Source organism: Podarcis melisellensis (assembly GCF_964234715.1).
Source record: "Podarcis melisellensis genome assembly, chromosome: 1".
In the NCBI taxonomy this organism is placed as follows: Eukaryota; Metazoa; Chordata; class Lepidosauria; order Squamata; family Lacertidae; genus Podarcis; species Podarcis melisellensis.
The window spans coordinates 38,056,071-38,076,981 of NC_138528.1; the positions used below are offsets into that span (position 1 = coordinate 38,056,071).

General features: G+C 40.4%; 3 long non-coding RNA genes across 4 annotated transcripts; 1 reads left to right on the forward strand and 2 right to left on the reverse strand.

Annotated features, from left to right (window-relative positions):
• Positions 1–5,444: 5,444 nt before the first annotated feature.
• On the reverse strand, positions 5,445–13,069 carry LOC309356352. 2 transcript variants are annotated; one of them, XR_014162719.1, is made up of 3 exons: positions 12,914–13,069; positions 11,189–11,331; positions 5,445–5,810 (listed from the first exon to the last, which is right to left on the reverse strand). It is a non-coding gene; the product is annotated as an uncharacterized lncRNA (long non-coding RNA). The 2 variants fall into 2 exon arrangements; XR_014162720.1 differs by lacking the exon at positions 5,445–5,810 and adding an exon at positions 6,978–7,337.
• Positions 13,070–13,087: 18 nt separating this feature from the next.
• LOC309356420 lies at positions 13,088–19,681 on the forward strand. Its single transcript, XR_014162778.1, has 2 exons — positions 13,088–13,195; positions 19,370–19,681. It is a non-coding gene; the product is annotated as an uncharacterized lncRNA (long non-coding RNA).
• LOC309356347 lies at positions 14,775–20,292 on the reverse strand. Its single transcript, XR_014162718.1, has 3 exons — positions 19,964–20,292; positions 18,406–18,473; positions 14,775–15,512 (listed from the first exon to the last, which is right to left on the reverse strand). It is a non-coding gene; the product is annotated as an uncharacterized lncRNA (long non-coding RNA).
• Between the last annotated feature and the right edge of the window lie 619 nt (positions 20,293–20,911).

A 20,911-nucleotide genomic window follows, 5' to 3' on the forward strand; every position in this document is an offset into this window, starting at 1 on the left:
CTGTCTTATGTGCAGCAGCTCTTGGAGCTAGGAAGTCCATAATCTAAGCAACAAGCTCATTCATCACAACTTTGCAATGTGTACAAGGAATTCATGAGGAAGGGAGAACAAAACTGTTTCACTAGCGGAAATGTAAAGAGGAGGAAGGGACATTTCTACACCTCTGGTGGACCTGCCCGAAGGTGAAGGCCTTCTGGGAGATGATACATAATGAACTAAAAAAGGTGCTTAGACTTACCTTACCCAAGAAACCGGAGGCCTTCCTCCTGGGCATGGTAGACCAGAGGGTGGCTAAGAAAGATAGAACTTTCTTTATGTACGCTACTACAGCAGCAAGGATCTTGATGGCAAAGCACTGGAAGACACAAAATCTACCCACACTGGAAGAATGGCAGACGCAGCTGATGGATTATATGGAACTGGCTGAAATGACTGGCAGAATTCGAGACTCGGGAGAAGAAGAAACGGAGGAAGTTTGGGAAAAATTTAAGGACTATTTGAAAAAGCATTATAAGTTGTATGAATGTTAAAAAATGCTTCTCTCTGGGAAATTATAGCTTCAGTATCGGTAAATCTTTGAATTGGTAAATAAGGCACAACAAGACAGAAGTGGTGTAATGTAATAATTTTATTGTGTTGAAACTAAAAATTAATGGATTCGGATTGAAATGTCTAGAGACCAGATATCACGATAAAATGGAAGATATATTATTATGTTTAAAATAAGTCAACAAATTGCTGAGGTTTTGGTTTCACAGAGAATGCAGTGTCCGGAAGATGGGGGGAGTCCACTAGATTTATGGAAACATGTATTTGGAATTTGAATTTTGTATATTATAAACCTAATAAAAATTATATAAAAAAAAAACAAAACTGTTTCACTAGCTTGGTCCCCAATGTCATGTGCTCCTTGGTGCTGCCTCTGACCTTCATGCACAGAGTGAAAGATCTGAAAAGTGGCGTGGACGTAGGTGATTTTTTTCCAGACCTGTGAAAAGGTCATCAGGGTGGCATATGATGTCAGAGGTGGTGCCAGTAGCATGGCCAGAGTCCCCTCTTATCCATCTGCTTATTATGCACACAGAGAGAAGGTCTCAGCAAAATCATAATGTATTTGGACTGTGAGTCCCTTGAGGACAGAAGTGTCCACATTTGGAGAAACTGCTGTAAGCTGCTCTGAACCCAGGGGACAGAACAGGAGATACATCTAATAAATTTTTAAAAATGTATTGCTAGATTTCAGAAATTTACACAGGACATTTTCAACAGTACCATCCACACCAAATAACCTTTCATGGGGTTCTTTTAAAAAGAAAGAAAGAAAGAAAGAAAGAAAGAAAGAAAGAAAGAAAGAAAGAAAGAAAGAAAGAAACTGTGTTTTGGAATTCATCAATTTCTTTCTTTTTCCTCTTTCTTTCATAGCCAGCTCTTATGCAGTAACAGCAGGTGAGCAGGCTGATTACTGAGACTGTCATGAAAAAGTACCTAACTAAGAGAGAAAGCAGCATATGTTTCTGACACAGAGTGCACTAGAAGTGTCTTTAAGCTTTGATAAACATGGGAAGAAAAATGCTTGCCTCCTGTAATTTGGCAAATAGGCAAGATGTGTGTGGCGGGGGCATGTTTCTGATGGATTGCATTAGCACATGTTCATTTAACCTTCCAGTTTTTGTCCTTTTTTGTGCACGTTTGATTGTTACTGCATAGTAATGCACACAAGGAAGATGAAACAGCTTGAACCACAAACAAACAAACAAACAAACCAAAAAGCGAGCTCTGGTATTAATGAAATGTGGCAGTTGCTTCCCTGCTCAGTTGTTGAAACATCTAGATTCATAATTTGCTCCAGCGGTGGAATCTCAAAGATTCATCCCAACAATTTAAGGATTTTTTGTTGTTCTTTAGTTAAAAATAGAAAGACCGGAGAGGCAGTTGTTGAGTGGGCTTCGCTTGGTATGCAATGGCCCAGATTGTCAATGTGTATCCTAGAGGAACTTCATTATATGGCAGAGTACAATGTCCTTTGGGAACTCAGACTTTAAATTATCCAGACATGTGCATGTCTATGTGAGATATTTGGAAAGCAAGCATCAGGAAGGGGGAGAGGAGGACTCTGCTAGCTACTTCTAATTAAAGGTGTATGCCACAATGCACTTGTATTTTGCTGTTTTCTCAGCATTTCCCACACCAAAATCTTATGTACACAACACACCAGATGTTTCAAAGCGGTGTGTGCTGTCATTAAAGAAATTACAAAACTTACAGCTTTTTCAGATTATTTTCTCTGAAATACAATCTTACTGGGGACCTTAACAACATTGTTTTGGGGGTATTGTAACCAAACAGAGGAATTAGGTGATGAGTCAATGAGGAATTTAGCTCAGGATGCTAATCCTCCTTTGGTTTTCTCCTCAGCCTATCCTCAGTGTTGGAGCTAATAACAATTTGCAAAGTATTAGAGAAGTTGTAACAAAAACCCAAGCTTACTGGCTCCCCCTCAAAACAGAATTGTATGGAGAAATGTTTTCAGTCTCTAGAAATATATAGATACCAAACCTCCTCTCACCCCAAGAGAATATAAGCAATGGAGTCTTTCCACAGCACACAAAGGCATTTCTGTGGGTGTGTTATGGATGGAGATGGTGAATTTGAACGTCTAAAGCCATCACAGTGTATAGCTCTGAAGCTGACAAATCAGTGAGTTTTAGTCTGTCCCAGCTTAATTTGCTTTGCTGAAAGGACAGCAGAAATCAAAACTATCCATTTATTACCTTCAAAACCTTGGAAGTATCCACTTATTGAAACATTCATTATAAAAGCTCTGTTGAGTAGAATGGTAAGTTAATGTGTGTAAATAAAAAAAATGGCATCTGCCCCATTACAGCCTTTCCCAAAGGACCCAAATAAAACTCATTCCTATGGCCAAAATCCTACTGCTTCCTGCCATAAAGTGATGTTACAGTGGCTGGTGAACAGGAAACAAACAAAAACATTACTTGAGAGTTATATAATGTTGGGATCAAAAAGACACTGGAAGAGTCAGGTTTTTCAACTATGTTGTTGCATAGTTCCTCTCACACAACAGGGCTTTCCCCCCTTTCCTCTCCTTACCACGCCCAGGGCCCCCCCTAAATTTGCTCTGGTGGGTTGGGAAAAACCCAGAAAATGTTTAGGGGGCATGCAAGGGGAGGAGAAAGTCCTGTCGTGCAAGCAGATCTTGTTCCCCTCAAGCATACCCCATTTAGCGCTACGTGGAATTCCACTCTTTGTTTTCAAAAATACCAGATCAGCTCTTGCCAATTCAGCACAGAAGAAGTTAACCTGATCATAAGGAGGTGAATGATTAGAGATTGGAATGGCCTGGAACATCTCCCAAAAGAGCTGCTAGGCATTTGTAACTAAAGTGTACAACTAATGTACAGCTTCCCTTCTTCCTGGAGTTCTGAAGTGACAGATATCCACAAAGACAGCTGTTTTATTTATGGAGCCATAGGGCCTCAGGTGCTACCAGAAGCAAATCTTCTGTTCCGTGGGAAATGCAGAAAAGTTGACGGCATACATATTCAAACCAACTGCTTTGACATGTCTGTATTCAAGAGTACATGATGAGGTCATGGGGATTTGTCTACAAGGGACACTTTGGGGCATTTCCACTTGGATATCAGTATGAGAGTGTTGTATTGTCCATATTGGATAAAACAGCCATATGTGGTGCCCAAAAGTTCTGCAGTGCCTAACAAGTCCAGCCCCCTTTTCCTAACACCTCCTACATGTTGAGGCCCCATAGCTCTGCATTAGTTCAGCTAATCACCTGGCACAGATAGCATTTCTAAGAAAGCTATCTTGGGGATTTTGACTTTCAACTTCTTACCTAGCCACCAAAATTTTGTTTCCAGGACTGCATATCTAAATTTCCCTGCCCTGTCAGTGCTAATGTGCACCATGACTGTTGACTACTGCTCGGCCTACCTTGATGGAGCATGGCATCTTGAACCTTCACATCAAGCAGGCAAGTCAGCAATGCATTTTACACCCCCCTATCTCACATACAGCTATTTGCCACCTTGGGCTCCTTTGTGAAAAAATGGAGGAGTATAAATTAAATTAATAATGAATAGATATAAATAAATAGATTCTTCTAATGATCAAATCACTCACTTCCAGGAGCCCTTAAATCTCTACCTACCCACCCTCGGAAGCCTATTCTCAGCATGAGACCCTTATAAGGGATTATTCCCCTCTTCTTTAGAGCGACACTTTCATTCTATGAGACATTAGATGAGTTGTCACCTTGGGAGCGGGGTTCCCGGAGGTGCCCTCCACAAACCTCTCTCATCTTCTCCAGATCAGCTACCTTGACTAAGACTTAGGAGTTCACTGAACTAATGCAAGACACCCACAATTTCTATCTACCGTAAATAAATTTCTTGTTAGACAAACTTCAAAGAGACACCACATCTGGCTTGGATTTTTCCTGCCTCTAGTTCTCATCCTTGCCATCTGGGACATTATTTCAAGACTGAGGGCAGAGTAAAGACTCACAGCATGATTCAAAAGGACCTACTCTCATGTATAAAAAGATCAAATAGGAGGAAATGGTGTATTTTAAGATGACTTGTTGTTATGGCAGGGATGGAGAATCTGTGATCCTCCAGATGTTGCTGGACTACAACTCCCTTCTTCTCCGACCATTGGCTACACTGGCTGGGGCTGAAGGCTGTTGAAGTCCAATAACACCTGGATGGGCAACAGATTGCCAAAGCTTGATCCATGGTCTGGAACACAGGGATGTCTCTCTTCCTGAAATGGTCCCCCTATAAAATATAGGAATGCACAAATTCTTCTAGATACTGGCATAATCTCTAGCCCAGTTCAGGCATTTCCCCTCGCATGATTACAAGCTTCCAGGGATCTAAGAGCCTTAGCTGAGACTCCTGCATTGCAGGGGGTTGGAGTACATGGGCGTCGAGGTCCCTTCCAGCTCTACAATTCTATGATTCTATGAGCTTTTGTGCTTAAAGCAAACTCTCCACTGCAGGTGGTTTCCTTAAAAGTCATGGAGAGGTGTACTGATCAGGCACCAATGATGCACCTGAGAGGCATCAGGAAATATGTTTGCATCATGCATTTGTAATTGTGTGAGTTGGATTGGCAAAATAGGGCTTTCCAGTCCCCATAATTGGGGACTTGTACAATTTAGGGACATTGAATTTTCAGGATTTGGACCAACACTTACCCTTGTCTCTAAATTACTAAAAGGGACTCAAGCCCAATAGAATTGGCTAATTGCAACACCAACAACCAGTAAACAACCACTTCACAGCTGGCATGTGTGCTTGTGAAGACCTTTCAGGGTAGGGTCCTAGTTTTTAAGTTATACTGGTTAGTATATTTACAAGCCAAAAGCTAAAAGGATGGGTCAGGTAAAAATATCATAAAGCCACTTTTATAATGAATTAAGTACTTTTTAATGTGAATGGTCAAAAGAAGAGATACAGGTGGACTGTTAGTGCTAAATACATATAAAAGATGCTTGTGAAAGAATGGAATGCTAAAATGCTGTGAGATCTTTTCTTCAAATGATGGGCTTGCCAGTTCTGATGTTCTGAGCACACTCTCTTCCCAAATTTACTGCTTGCAGCAAAGATCCAGTGGCATCATCAAATCCTAACAGGGTAACCATTGGTGATGCAAATCCATAAAGGGCTGCCAGAGCCACACTCAGGGGCCAAGCAAAACAAACCAACACAGCCAACCAGATGATACTCCACAGAAGACAGCAGTAGTGAGTTGTGGGTGGTGGTGCTGGGCTGGCATAATAAAGAAACAAAAAGATTTCAGTCAGAAGCATTTTAAAATACATTTCTACACTGAAATCATGTAGCATTTTTTTCTTTTTTCTTAAAATGCTCCAGCAATGAAGTTTTTCCTCAGGGTCCACACAATACCCATCCCTATCAAAATGCCATCCCATATTTCCTTCCCATTTAATCTGGGTTTACTATTTCCCAGGGATGGACAAATCTGTCAATCTCAGTGTCTCCTTTTTCTAGTTTTGAGGTCAGTTCTCCACATTTCTATGTCAGCTGGCAAATTATTTTTCTTCATTAAAAGTCCTCATTAATTTTTTTCACAATTTTAGTTCAAATTCCTCCTGCTATGCACATTTTTGTGTGCAATTTTTCCTGATATAAATGTTTCTGCAACCACTTTCCCAAAATATAATGTATTTTTGAATGTCACTTTCAAAAATATGTGCATTTCTATACACACTGTCCCTAATATAACATTTGTATAGACATTATTTGGTTGAAGAACTGCACCCCCAAATTCAGACAACTGCAAACTTCGAGGGATAATTGTGTTTTGGTTTGCTTATTGCTTTAGGAAGTACGAATTAGGAAGCTCTGTATTAAAATGTAAACTAAATCTAATTTCTTCCCCACCCCTGCCACTTAAACATGTTTCACTAGTTGGCATGAAAATGGCAGGTTCTCTTCTTGTGTTTCTCACTTCCTGGATTTTCTACAGAAATGGTAAATCTGGATTAAATGGGAAAAGAATGTAGGATGGCATTTTGATGATGACAATGTCACATGGACACTGCACAAAGCTTGCATCCACAAGCAGCACCAAACCTACCAGAATCTGCCATGTGGAAATGCTCAATGTCTCCAACAGAAGCTGGTTCTACAAAAAGATATCAACCTTCCCCTTTTACCAGTGTGGAGCCAAATCTATTACCAGTGTGGAGCCAAATCTTGTTGCTTTTGGCACAGTCCACACAATACTATAATGTATTGTAAAATATGTCCTCTTATGCACACACTAAAATCCACTTTGGTATTGATCAATTAAAGCATCAATAAGCAAATTGCCCATCTCAACTGATGATGTCTTTGCAATAGTTTAAGTTGCACTATTTATATAGTGGTGATGGCTAAAATGGCGGATCGGTAAAAATATCATGAAACCAATTTTATATTGAAATAAGAACTTTTTAATATAGATGGTTGAAAAAGAAGAATTACAGATCAGCACTCGTGATAAGATACAGGTAAAGGGAAGGGACACCTAATGCTGCGAGATCTTTTCTTCAAGCAATAGGCCTGCCCATTCTGACGTTCTGAGCACACTCTCGTCCCACATGTACTGCTTGTAGCAGAGACTCACTGATATCATCAAGTCCTATTAGGGTAATCATGGGTGATACAAATCCATAAAGGGCTGCCATAGCCACACTCAAGGGCCAAGCAAAAGCCACCAGCACCACCAACCAGATGATACTCCACAGAAGGCAGCAGCAGTCCATTCTACCAGCTGGCGGCTGTGGGGTGCTGACACAATAAAGAAACAAAAATATTTCAGTTTGAAGCATTTTAAAGTACATTTCTACTGTGATTTCACATAGGGGGGAAACAGGTTTTCCAACCAAGAATACGCTAACATATTATCAAGCAGATGAACTGCTTTTCCAGCAGATTCAGACGATTCAAAGCTAGGATTCCTTTTGTAGTCTGCAATAATCTGATTTAAAGAAGCGACTTCTTGATAGATCATCAGTGTTTTGCCTCCATGAATTCCAACTGCCTTGTCCCTCCCTCCATGTTTTATTTTAATTATATTTACATCCCATATTTTTTCCTAGGAGTTCAGGTTGGTACATATGATTTTTCCTTCCTTCCATATTACCCTCAGAACAATCCTGTGAGAATAGTTAGGCTGAGACAAAGTGGTCATCATTGCCATGTGATCTTCATAGCTGAGTGGAAATGTGAAGCCACAGCAATCCTTCTCTGATACTCTAACCACTGCATCACACAGGTATATGTGAAATATATGGGCTAGGAAGAGGACTAGCGGCATTCACTTGACACAAGTGGTAAACTGTGTTTGGGCCTAGGTCTCTTCCCAACTCTTATAATGCTTCCTGGGCTGCCTCAGGTAAAGATCAGTTCTGCATTGCCAAGGCAACCAGGGACTGCGCTCGGCTGTCGCAGTAGCTCCTTCCCATCTCTGTTTCTTGGTGGCTCCATCTTCTTCCGGATCAGGGCACCTGTCCCATTTGGCAACTCAAGGGTCGAGAAAAAGTTTAAAGAGCCTCTGTAAGGCCATGCCCTGGACACATTATCTAGGAATGCCACCAAGCTGAATGTAGCTCAGGGTTGCAGAATGTCTACTTATAAGGGTCAGTTCTGGCAGAGGCTCTGACAAGCTTCAAAGTTTGGCTCGTGACAATTAAGGGGCTGTGCAATGGATTGTCTCCATAAAAAAAAGATGAGCCTAGATTGTTCCTTTTCCATTTTAAGGAGGGCATAATCCAGCAACATCAGGGAAGACCCCACATTCAGATAACGATGTTCACTTGTCTACTGCTCCTTGAAGTGAACAGGGTCCTACCATGTGGGCAGGGTAAGGTGCGGAGAGGAGTCTGGCTAAGGGTGCAATATCATTACTAAGGTGTGGGGGGGATAAATTGATTATTATGCTTGAAGATGTTTCTAGGAACTGATTTCCCTCTATGTCCCCATTGTCTGGATTTGCTGGAGTGCTAAGAAGCAGTGCAGGCAACATTCTGAACAGTGAATTGTTGTCCTAGAGAAAGTATGTTTGTGCAGTTAAACAGCCCTTGTCTTTTGAGAGACAGAAATGTGTGCTTCCCCAGGTGACATGATCTCTCAAGACCTACCAGTTCAAGAATTCTAAGGTGGCCACTAGATACTTTAACCCCACCCATCCTCCACAAAAAAGAGGACACTTATTTGCATCAAAATTGCATATGGTGATATATATTTACAGATGCAAATTCTTAAATAAACCCATCCCCCACAAAAAGAGGACACTTATTTGCAGCAAAATTGCATATGGTGATATATATTTACAGATGCAAATTCTTAAATAATTGCAATCATTTAAGCAGAAAAAGAGTACATCTTACCCAAGTGGGCAAGACTGTGTGTTGAATATAAGTTCATGGTCTCTGCTGCTTTCCCTTGATATAGTTCTTTGGACATGACAGTCCTTCAGAAAGAAGTCACTAAAGGACTGGAAAGTAGGGCAGAAGGCCACTCTACAGTGTTCCTTGTGCACAGACAGAAAGGCAGGACAAAGTGCCATAACAATAAGGGTCACTCATCAAAAAGACCATAAGAGCCAGTGTTGCTATAGCCTGCCATCATTCTGCAAGGGGGGCAAGAATGGCTAAACCAGCTATTTTGTTTTGTTTTTAGATATTTCATGATTGTGCAGGGAAAATGCTTGTGTTCATATTGGTTCATTAGAACAAAACAAAATAAAAGCCTAACTGTTTTGAATATATATATAAATGTTTTCATTACAGCTACACATTATTTTCTTTTAAAAAACACTTAATAATATCACAAAAGATATTTGCTTGTGCAACATATAACAAAGAAGAACCAATCAAGCAAAGTTTTCCAAGCAGATATACCTTTTGCCATCATCCTTGACGAAACATTGACAGGATATTTATTTATTTATTTTGGACCAACCAAAAGTTACAAAATAGTTAGCTAAGGGTTGTTGAACTCTTCTTCAAGCCAGGTTTTCTTTCTTTTTTTAGGACATGGTTTACTTTCAAATATGCAGAAGATGTAATTTTAGAATTTTTAAATATAAACTTTTCTTTCCTGAGAGTAACGAAATTCTATGTATTGGATGGAATCATTGTGTGTGTCTAGGAGGGGACCCACATTACAATTGTGTACTGAGCCCTCCGAAATGATGCTTGGATCATGGCAGTGAGGGGATTGAAAAGGAGAGTGGTGGAGACAGATGTGACCCTGAGACTCAGTCTGAATCTCTCTCTGTGGGACAACTATGGCTAGTTGCCCTTCTGCAGCATCCCCTTCTCACAGTGTCCAACCAGATGACTATGGGAAACCTGTAAGAAAGACTTGAACATAGCAGCACTCTTCCAATATCTTTCCCATGAATGGAATTCAAATATACAAGGGTAAATACCTGTATCCAACAAGAAATGCTGCTATTATGAGCAAGCTATTCTGTGCAGGATTTATTTGTTTATTAAAGCCATTTCCTTGAATTTTATCAATATTAAGCCAAAATAACCTTTTCTATCATTGAACAAAGAAAGGCACACAAAATACTGGAAGATACCAAATAGTTTTAACTAGTATTTTATCGTCTTGACCATTCTTCAAGTTATGTTCCTTTTACATCTTGGACACCATGCTCAGCATACACACACATCATTTAGAATATTTTTTGCTGCTGCTCTTTTCATAGCACATTTTAATAGAATCATAGAATTGTAGATTTGGGAGAGGGACTGCGAGGGGTCACCTAGTCCAACCCTTTGCATTGCAGGAATCTTTTGCCCAACATGAAGATCGAACCGACAATCCTGAGATGAAGAGTCTCATGCTCTATTGACTAACTGAACACAGTGAGACTCATTTCTTAGTAGACATGCACAGCTTTATATAGACTACTCATTATTCCTCCCTTTGCTTAAACATATGTCAGAAATGGGATCCAGGCAATGAGAGTCATAGCCCAATTCTATGCATGATGAAGGGAATTAAGAATGTAAGAAAAACCTCTGCTGAATCAAGCCAGTACCCCATCCTGTCCTCACAGTGACCTATCAGATGCCTGTGGCAAACCCACACACAAGTTCTGCCATTTCCTCTAGTAATCCAGGTAACATGCAACATGTAACTTGCCTAGAAGTACTAAGATAAGAATTTTATTTATATTCTATATACCTTGCAAATTATAGAGTCTCAAAATGTTTTGAACCCCCATGGAAGTCAGCTAAAAATGAGAAACTCATTTTCCTCTCCAGCTGCTTAGGTTTCCATCAGTGCAATCTGACATATGTCTATTCAGAAATAAACCTCACAGAGTTCAATGGGACTTACCCCAGGTACATATGGATAGAGTTGCAGTTTAAGGCACATTTGCCATATATAGCTCTCTTTGCCAGGAGGTATTAGTAGAGCTTACTCCTGAATAAACATGCATAAATTGGCACTGTAAATCCTGAAGACATGGCATTCTGATTTGTCTTTAAATTGCTTTAAATATGGTACTTACCTTCTTGCCTGCAATATATCGTTAGTTTAGCATTAATACATCGTTCTGTACATGAAATGGAATGCATGAAATGTGGAGATTCTGTACCAAAACTAAGAGCCTATACCTTGGAGCAGGTTCAGGTTCCTTAGGCAGGAGTGATTCAGCAGCAGCTGATTTTGGCTCGGTAATGTCCTCATATGGGTCCCCTTCCTCTTCTCCTTCATCATAAGCAGACATTGCTTATCAAGCACGCTCCTTTCAAATATGCTATTAGTGACACCAAATTAAAAGCAGCATTAGTGCCAGATGAAAATAAGGTGTCGAACCTTTAAAAACATACTATTGCTAACCGTCAGAACATTCCTGCAAATGAAATTATATTGTGAGAGGGCTCATGTAGTTGTGGTTTATACGAACACATCAACCATGTTATCTGCATCTTTTCTATCCCCTTTCCCTACTTAGCATTGCTTCATGATAAATAGACACTATCCTTCTTGACCAAGCAACCCACACTATTTCTTGGTAGTTTTCTCTTTTTTTGGTGGGGGGTTAGTCAATGTGAATTATGAAGTGGAAAGAATTGACACTGCATAGTTTGATAGCCAGTGAATTCTTGTAACTGGCATTATATCTGGGCTATTGCAATGTTTTGTACAAGAGGCTGCTTGATGGTTTGGAGATGACTGCTTACCCTGCTTGGGGGTGGGCAGGGGTGGCTGGTTGTAGCCCCCCACTGTCCCCAAGGGGTGAAAGCCAGCTTGGGCTGGCAGGATACCCACCCACCCTGGAATTTTGAACTGCTTAATCATGGGGTGGAGCCTGGCTGGCAGATGGGAGTCAGGAAGTCTTTACTCTGGTCCGCCTTGGAATAAAAGCTGGCTGCACCTGGGTCACTCCAGTTCAGGACCATGATGGTCACATGAACAATGCCACATCAAGTCTGACCCTAGGTAAGGGGGAAGCCATCCTTATGCAGGAGCAAGGCACTTGAAAAACTCCCAGATTATACTCCTAAACAATCTTTCTGGGCTGTCTTGCCAAGATGGGACTCAAGAGGCATGGAGTTAACTTTGCTTGGATCCTTTTTGAAGGGTCGGGGGACTTGACCTTTGGGATGACTTACGGTTCTATTTTGTCCCTTGACATCTTTTTGATCAGATTTCTTTTGACATCCCTGTGAAACTGCTGTAAGAAGTCATCTGGAGCCTTGGGTTAAAATGTTAGCTATGTGGATGACACATAACTTTACCTTTCATTTACATCTACCAAATCCAGGAGACTGAAAATTCTGAATGGAGGCATTTTGGGATGGATCATGAGGGCAAAGAAGTTGAAACCTGAGCCAGGTATGATGGAGGTATGTGGGTTGGCAAGCCAATTAGGTAGCGGTTTGCAGTTGATTTTAAATGATGTTTCATTCCCTATGAAAACCCAAGTTTAGTAATTTTGGGGGGTTCCCTGTCCCCCACCCCCCAGCCTTTTTCATTTTTCCATTTAGGTCCTTATGGGGGGAAAGGATACACACACAAAATGGCAGAGTTGTTGTTATAGGGCTTCACATCTCTCTGTGTTACCTCTCTGCCTTGCTAATGTTGAAATAAAATGTTGGGACTATCATGTTCCTTCAAGCTTATGGTTCCCTAAGCAACTATAACATTCATGCTTGCTGGTCTTTACAGTTTACCAGGTTACTAAATCTCACCAGGTCATTGCTGGAAACAGGGTTACTATATCTATTATGAAGGGCACAACAGACTTGCAAACCACTTTGCCACTATTTGTTCTTATTCTTTACTCGCCCATTTAACTCAAAGTACATTTCTCACCAAATAAATAAATGGCTTACCTCGTATATATATAAATATCCCACAATTCTCTTTTAAAATGGATCATTTAGTTTTCAGGTGTTCACTGTGATCTGAAGACATCAGCAGGCTTTTGAAGAGAAGGACTTTACAAAAAAAAATCCAGGCATCCCCTCATAGAATGCTTACAGGCTGCTCAAAGCATCATTGTTTCTAAGTAACCAGTATGATGTCACACTTAGGGAAATCTAAAAGACTAGAGTACCACTCCACTTCTCCTGTTCAGCCTTACTAGGGCACCTGCTCATGACAGATCAGAATAGGTAATTATGTAAGATGGGGACTAAAACCGAGAGTAATGTGTGTAACTGAGGTGTGGTGTGTATGTGTGCATTATGTTACCTAAACATCTTTCTGCTGCCAAATTTGGAGGGGGTTAAGGTAGGGGCAGGCCTTATAACCCCTCTTTCTCCTTCCTCAAACACTCCCCAATTTTAGCCAAATCAACACAGTAGCTGAGGGAAGCTGGTACAAAAAGAAAGGATGTCTGGAGCCCTCTGTCTTCTCTATAATCTAAGCACGGTCTTGAGAGTTATTTTATTCACATGAACACTGGATGTTGTTGGACTCAACTCTCATCAGCCCCTGCCAGCACAACCAATGACTGGGGATAACTGGAGCTGTAGTCCAACATCTGGAGGGCCAAAGGTTTCCTATCTGTGCCTTACTCTGCAATGTCATTGACTTTTTAGAGTGGGCTGTGTCTCTTTTCCAGGGGCGCTTGGACAAACCTCCAGTCATGGGTGACTTTGGGCCAGTCCCCATCTCTCAGCTTAACCTACTCATAGAGTTGCTGTGAGGGTAGAGTGGGGAGTGGGAGAGCCATGTACAGAGCCTGGAGTTATTCAGAGGGGAAGTGTGATATAAATTGAACAATAAATAAATAAAAATATGTAGTGGAAATATCAGTATGTCATTTGACTTCTGTAAATTAGATTAACACAGTCCATTAAGACTTCATGCTCTCTTAAGCTTTTCAGTGACAGGACAGAGAAAGGAGAAAAGCTGTTAAGTATTTAAATATTTATAAACTGCACTTTCATATAAAGTATAAAGGTAGTATATACCGTTCCCCTGTTAGCACTGCAAAAAGCTTTCTCTGTATTGCATTAATGTTATATTAAGAAACAATTCCTGCAGATTGTATATGTAAGTTTATCTCCAGCTTTAGAAATTTGCATAAGCCTCACATTTTTGTGAAGGCGTATGTATTGGAGAATCTTGTGGAGGTTTGGTGGTTATATTGTTTCAGGTTCTTCTTTTTGTTGTGCTGTTCTGGTGATAGGGAGCCCTCCAGCTGGTGCCTGACATGCAGCTCCCATCAGCCCCAGCCAGCATCGTCAATGATCAGGGAAAATGGGAGCTGGAATCCGGTGAAACCTGGACAGCCACAGATTCCTCATCCTTTGTGATTATAGTTTTTATATAAGAATTTATACAATTGCTTTTAAACTATGTTGGGTGCTACCTTGAGCATTGCAATTTTGCTTTATCAAAATATTATAAATAAGATACAATATGTTATGAAATGTCCCAATTCCTATTTTAGCAGGAGCATAAGCTAGAATAACCATTGTTTGTTCTAAAAGGTCAACAGACTGGGTGACAAATAAGGAAGAAACTCTCCTCTGCAGCTTAGCAAGGGACACAGAAAATATAAGAGACAATCTGATAACATTAACTATGATCTGACATAGATAATGGCTTCTGAGCTGATCAACTTGTGTTTAATGTGTTCCTCCAAGATAAATAGAATGTAGGCCTTTCATATTATTTAGTAAATACTGTAAAGGTTTATCAGCAACAACAGTAATATGAATTTAAAATGCAGTGTGCACAAACAAAGTTCAGGTAGCTTTATTATGTCTTATGGTGTTAACATACCTAAATAATTACATTATAGAGAACCGAAACAAAAACAATGGTTTCTAAAGCATATTCACAATCAAGTATAATAAACAACAATTAATACAGATTGATTTATACATTATTAACTGTATACAGAGATTCAAAATTCACTTTAGTGAGAGACTCAATTTTAAACCGTAGATAATTTATGGCACGAAGCAAAAAACACAAAACCAGAGAAATACAAATCTCATAACTCTCTCTTTCTGATTAGATATTTGCAAGCTGTTTGCATCCAAGTTTCTGAACATTCACAGTTTGAGAATCTGAGGTTCTGATTCAGATCTCTCCAGTTGCAGTGCATTACACACAAATGCAACATACATAGGAATTGCGTTTCAAATACAATTTGGGAACTTTATACTTTACTGATGAAAACCAAATATTCATATAAAACCTCATTGCCACTGGACAACAATACATGCTGGATAATTATGGTAGTCTCATTGTTAACAGAGAGCTTTTCCACTGCGTACATTAGTAGCACACACTTTCCCCACATGCACCCCCTTCAACAAAATTTCCCCAACATCATCTAGACCTATCAAAGTAGTTAAAGGAACTATAAATCCATACAGTCCTCCTAAGAATATGCTTATGGGCCATCCAATAAAGTACAGTATGATGAACCAAATTATTCCCCAGATGATACAAAGACAATCCATCTTCACCCTAGTAATACAATTAGTTGAGTTAATTCAATAAGTTTTGATACAAAGGCATTTTATTTACTAGACTGTCAGATTACAGATTAAATTTCCTTTAATATTTCAGCATCTCTACAAAAATACACAGAACTATAAAGGAATGTGTTACAAATAAAATCCAATTATCAAAATATGAAAATTGAATGTGTAAATATATAGTTTTTGTATATAGACAGAATGGAAACTGGCATGTAGACAGTCATCTACTTTAATAAAGCTAGGATATTATAAAATAGGGATTTTTTTGTATACACTCACATTAGGAGGGTATACATCACCATTAGGCAATAGTACCTAAAACCACTTTTATGCTGTTTATTAGCTGGTTAAAGGAGAACAAAGACTCCTCCTCATATTTATTTTTACTTTTGTTTTCAAAATACAAGATTGCATTTGAATAATACTAGGCATAATACAACTTGTCTAAGAAGTGATATACAAGCTCTTTCCAAGGGACGAAAATAAAAGCATTTCATGCCACAGCTCAACACAACTTGATTCCTACAAGTTTCAAATGCAGTGTGGGTGGGCTTCCGGTTTAAAATGGGCTTCTATAGATAGCTGCGTTATTATTCCATTGATTATGCCTTTGGGGTCTGGTATCATACAGGGTTGCCATATGTCTAGGAATCTCAACCATGTACTCTTTTGGGGGGGCTACATGCCAATCTGGGGGATTTTTACAATTTAAAGCAAATGTGCTTGTTTGGGGGGGTTAATTTTTGTGTGTGCATGCTGGCAGCTCGGGCTCAGGCTTGGGTGTGGGCCTGTCTTGGGCTCTGGCGCAGGCAACCCAGGCTCTGGCTTTGGCTCAGATTGCTCAGGCTCGGCAGATAGCTGGGGGATGAGCGGGCAATTACTGTCCAGATTTTTACCTCTGGAAATATGGCAACCCTGCTCTCATGATACTTCAGTGTTGTGGTGCATAAATTTATATTTTCTTAGTACACCTGTGATTATACATAAGACCACATTTAGAAGTGATTACTGCATAGGAAGACCCATAATTATGAAAGCATTTCAAAAGCAAGCATATATAACTATAAAGGTAAAGGTAAAGGGACCGCTGACCATTAAGTCCAGTCGCAGACGACTCTGGGGTTGCGGCACTTATCTCATTTTACTGGCCGAGGGAGCCAGCGTTTGTCCGCAGACAGCTTCCGGGTCATGTGGCCAGCATGACTAAGCCACTTCTGGCGAACCAGAGCAGTGCACGGAAATGCCAGAGCGGTACCTATTTATCTACCTACACTTTGACGTGCTTTCAAACTGCTAGGTTGGCAGGAGCAGGGACCGAGCAACAGGAGCTCAACCCGTTGCGGGGATTCAAACCGCCGACCTTCTGATCGGTAAGCCCTAGGCTCTGTGGTTTAGACCACAGCGCCACCCGCGTCCCTATATATAACTATACCTTTTCCTAATAATAATAATAATAATAATTATTTACACCCCACCCATCTGGCTGGGCTTCCCCAGCCACTCTGGGTGGCTTCCAACAATATATTAAAATACAGTAATCCTAGAGTTACTTTTTTAGAAGGAGTCAATTTAACAAACTCTTCTTGATGCCAGCTCAGATATCTAATAACAGAATCCAAAAAGTGTTACTTCAGTCCAGGAACAACATTAACTTTTGCAACTATGGAACATTATATCCAATGTTTGGCTATCTTTGAATCTGGCCTGGAAGTTAATTGACAATCCACATTGTTTTTTCATCAGGGCAACCAAGGCTTATTTAGGCCTGAACCCAAACATAGGTCCAGATAATCTGTTTCATCCAAGAGCACTTGCAATTGCTGCACTGAAACCTTCTCAATCACCTTCCTTCAAAGAGGGTATTTGTGACTTTGTGGTAGTTGTCACAAACTGATATGTCCAGGTGTGCTTGTATTTTCAAGCGTGGTTGGATCACTGCCACTTTCAAGGTGGCCAGGACCACACCCTACTGCAAGGATGCGTTGACCACACCCTTGATCCATCTGGTCATACCTCCTTGGCAAACTTTAATAAGAGAGTCAAGGGTTGAGGAAACAAATGGTTGGTCACACTGTTGCAAGCACCTCATCCATATCTTCAAGCCAAATCTATGGAAACAGATTCTATGGTGTTACAGCTGATGTTGCACTGTACACCTCATTTGAGACTTCAGTGAATGTGGATGTGGTGTCAAGATTATTAATTAACTTGAAGATTCCAATCTGGATGAAAAGGCCAGGTTTAGATACAATTATTTTAAAGAATAATATACATGAATGAAATCTTTAGGCAGCTTTAACATCATGAACCTAAGCCAGAAATCCAAGGATGTATTTACTTCAATGAAAGATACATTCTGGAAAGTCTGAGTAAGTTAACCTGGTTGTCTCCTATGGAGATATGAAAGGTCTGGGGGGGGGGGGAATAGAGGCCAGAAGGTGTGTGTGTGTGTGTGTGTGTGTGTGTATAAAAATATGGGCAGACTGATTTCTATGAAATATGCTAACAGATAAGATCAAGCATAATTTTTTTAATACATTTGTTGCAAGAAGGCATAAACTGTAGTGAGCTCTCAACAATCACTAACTTTTTTATTTATTATCTAAATGTCTCTGTTCTTCCTAACGAATCCCACTACCAACTCACTTCTTTGCTCTCTGAGAATATCTGATTCAGCACAGATGACACTTGTCTCAAAAAAGAAACAATTACTACCACTGCTGGTGATGACTGAAATATGTACTTAGTAAGAAAAATGTGATTTATTTATTAAAATAGGAAAAAAGATAACCAGCAGATAAAGTTAAATGGTCCAGTAATAAAATAAAGTGTTCTGCTTAGCTGTTAAGTGCAAATAATAATAATCACCCCAAACTTACCTTTATGTTGTATGGAATTGTTGATTATAATGGCTTTTGAAAATCGGCCTTATTTTTCCAAGCAGTTACTAAAATAGAAGTAAACAAGCAAGCTAAGGCAACACCCACAAGCAAAATACCAGAAGTATCTTACAAATATGTTTCTTTCTCCTCATGCAAGTCAGCTGATTTGACCAGCAAGGCTATGCTAAGCAAAATGAGGTCATACACTGTGGCAACAGAAAGAAATATAATATTCATTAGTTTTCAAGCATTTCTAGTTGTAAGAAATGTTATGGAAATGTCTGGGAAAATGCTGGCAACTATGTAAGAATTAGGTACACACACACACACAAAAGCATTGTTCTTAGTTATTTGAGTTTGTCTCCCGTATTCATGTAAAAATACACATCTCTTTTCTCCATTCTTAGCACATTTGGGTCTTGTTAGCTTGCTCTTATTTCTCAGTAACACCCCATATCCATCTCATTCTCCCTTGTCGTCATTTTCATGCTCTAGAACAGTGTTTTTCAACCACTGTTCCGCGGCACACTAGCGATGCTGCCTGGTGTGCCGTGGGAAAAATTGAAAAATTCAAGATTTTTTTTTAAAAAAAGTCAAATTTTCGCCCACTAGGCGGGCGCCGGACTGTGTCCACCCTATTTTCCATCTGTCCTGGGTGGGGATCAGATCGGATGGGATCGGATGAGAGCGGACCGCCTGTCCGCTCTCATCCGATTCCCCATAGAGAGCAGCGGGGCTCTGACATCTCCCTCTCTGCACACAGTGCAGAGACGGAGCTGTCATCCGCCGGCTCAGCGGGGATCAGCGGATCAATCCCCGCTGAGCAGAGAACGGTCCGCAACGTTTTTGTTTGCCATTAAAGAAAAAATATTAAACATTTTCTAATGGTGGCGTGCCTCGTGATTTTTTTCATGAAAAAAGTGTGCCTTTGCCCAAAAAAGGTTGAAAAACACTGCTCTAGAAGTTAGTAGCTGCAGCTGAATTGAATGCATGACAAATCCCAAATTCAGTCCCCATCATGTTCACAAGAAGCAAAAGCAAAGGAAGAAAAGGAATACTTCCCTCCCCTCCTCTGTTTAAAGACTTAATTCCCCTATACTTGCACTATTTGTGTGGCTGTTACAGAAGCAGGGCCCGTTATTTCTCTCATGAAGGAGCCTCTGTACGCTGAGATATTGAGATGTTCCAAAGGAAAATAAAGCACTACTGGACTCCTGTGCTCAACAATGTAAAGAGCAAGTACACTGAATAATAAAGAGTCTGTGCCATCCTGGTTAACTGCTTATATTTATGTTTATATCATATTTTTGCAAAAAGCTCTCTTCCCTGAGTCAATGATTTTGTGTCACCTTCTCCCTTCTCTTCAAATTCCATTTCCTCAAAGACAGGCCTTCGTTTAATTCTCCTCTTGCCCGGCAACTGAGGTGTCTCTCACAAATCAAGCCTGTCAAGGCATCCTCCACCTTACCTGTCCAAAGCTTGTGTTAAAGTCAGGCGCTTTTGTAACGAGCCTGTTACACAGCTTTTGCTTTATTTGTTTATTATGATTTTTTACCTCAGGTAAACACACAAAGAAGCTGATTCTGTGGAGAATTCCTGCCCTCAAAGAGAACATGTGGCAGGCGGTGTACAGGCTACAGCTATGAAGGACGTTCCTTCGCTCAAAGGATTCTGGGCCCTGTCGTTTAGCCCTCACAGAGTCACAATGGTGCCGAATTGGCAGAGCCAATTCAAAAGTTTGTGGCTATAAATACGAAGGGCTGCAGGGACAATGGAGACTGGGTTGCCTATCCTCCACAGTAAAGCTTATTAAGCCGGTGCAGGAGGACATTAGTATTTGTAACGGGCTCAAAGTGCTGCTAAATCAAAAACACTGGCCGTCATTTAGAGGTGCTGCCGTTACCCTGAAGAAACAAGAGGCCTCCCCTCAGACTAGACTGAAGCAGGCCACAGGCCTTGTCTCACTCACTTATCTTAGGCCTCAGCTAAACACCCTTGTTTTGGAAATATTCCTAACCATTTTGCTGATCCTGGATACAAGGCTAGAATTTGAACCAAGAATTCAGGTTTTTAATTCTCTCTTCCTCTCTGCAGTCTCCTCATAGTTTTGGTTCAGGCCACACGGTGCAATTTTAAGAACAACTACTCTCTCTCCCTGCCCCCCTCAGTTTTGCTCAGTTTTTTTTCAGGGGAAATGGTTGCAAAAAATAGCTTTGTAATTCTACACACACACACCCAATGCCATAGAGTATATGGAATACCTATCCAAAAGTTAAAGGAAAATGAAATTTAGGCTCACAGATATATACACAGGAACAGGCCACATCATTTATATCAATTGTGGAGTGGAGGAGTTTGGATTTGATATCCCGCTTTATCACTACCCTAAGGAGTCTCAAAGCGGCTAACATTTTCCTTTCCCTTCCTCCCCCACAACAAACACTCTGTGAGGTGAGTGAGGCTGAGAGACTTCAGAGAAGTGTGACTGGCCCAAGGTCACCCA